Source organism: Arvicola amphibius, chromosome 7 (assembly GCF_903992535.2).
Source record: "Arvicola amphibius chromosome 7, mArvAmp1.2, whole genome shotgun sequence".
Lineage (NCBI taxonomy): Eukaryota > Metazoa > Chordata > Mammalia > Rodentia > Cricetidae > Arvicola > Arvicola amphibius.
Window position 1 is genome coordinate 132418700 of NC_052053.1, and position 1364 is coordinate 132420063.

The window sequence follows — 1364 nt, forward strand, 5'->3', positions numbered from 1 at the left end:
TTGGTGAAGTTTTGTCCATTAATATTTGTGCCAGTTTGAAACAAAATCATCCCATAGGGAGTGGCACTATTAGGAGGTATGGCTTTGTTGGAGTAGGTATAGCCTTGCTGAAATAAGTGTGTCACTGTGGGGTAGGCTTTGAGGTCTCCTGTGCTCAAGCTACTCCCAGTGGCCTAGTTTACTTCCTGTTGCCTTTGAATCAAGATGTAGAAATCTCAGCTCCTTCTCCAGAACCATGTCTGCCTGCATGCCATCAGGTTCTACCATGATGATAATGGACTGAACCACTAAACCTGTAAGGAACACCAATTAAAAGTTTTTCTTAATAAGAGTTAGCATGTTCATGGTGTCTCTTCACAACAATGTAAACTTTAATTAAGGCAACACTCCTAACACAGACATTCTGTCACAATCTATGTAGGTCACTAGAGACCTTAGCATGTTCAAGGCAAGGTAAAATCTGTTTCTCTTTTCTTCAAACCCTGTTTCTCCTAAACTGAATTAAATCGTTAGACTTTTGGGTTGTCATCATCTAAGGCTAGGAACTTGTCCAGTCAGCTCACTCATGGTAATTGACAAGTCTCAATTTCTTACTGACTGTTGGTCATATAATTTCAGCTTTTTTTTTTTGCTTGTTTGAAGTTTGATATGCTGATTTTCTGAACACATTTAAAAGGACACAGTACCCTCTCATTGCAGAGGAAAAGAAGAGGATTTACTCTAGCACAGAATCAAGGCCAGGGTAACCACAGAAAAAAGCACACTTGGGTGTACACTGTGCAATAATCTCAGCTTTTTGAATGTGGGTTTCTTTGTAAGGCTGTGCATCACTTGCCCCCCTGTGTGAGTCCAAAGAGAGAGCTCAGAATGGAGTCTTTTAAACCTTACCTTAGAAGTGACTCATTGTCAAGTCCTTCATATGCTTTTTTGTATATACCAACCTACTTGACTACGATAAAGGCCAAAGGAAGCTGTAACTGCTAGTGGTCATTATACAAGAGTTAGTGCCATGGAAAGTCCATTGTCTTAGGGTTTCTACTGTTGTGAAGAGACACTATGACCATGGCAACTCTTTTTTCTTTTTAATCTAAAATAAAATTCTACTCTATGTGTTTTTCTCATCATGTGCCTTGATTCCATTCATTCCTCACTCCTTCACATCTACCCTCTACTCCTGAGATCCTCCCCAATAAAACAAATCACAAAAGGAAAAAATGAGGGAAAAATGAGATGGGAGAAGGAATTAGAAATATCTCCATGGAATCTGCATTGACACCCAACAAGGCATGCATCTCTACTTGCAAGGGTTCATTGCAAAGAGTCATTGGTCTGGTTTGAGATCCCTGGTCTCCACTACACATTCA

The 1364-nt window shown here is 39.9% G+C and overlaps 1 non-coding gene across 1 annotated transcript; it reads right to left on the bottom strand.

Annotated features, from left to right (window-relative positions):
* Positions 1-644: 644 nt before the first annotated feature.
* Positions 645-783, bottom strand: LOC119820129. The gene has a single exon (XR_005286398.1). It is a non-coding gene; the product is annotated as a small nucleolar RNA SNORA22 (small nucleolar RNA).
* Positions 784-1364: the final 581 nt, after the last annotated feature.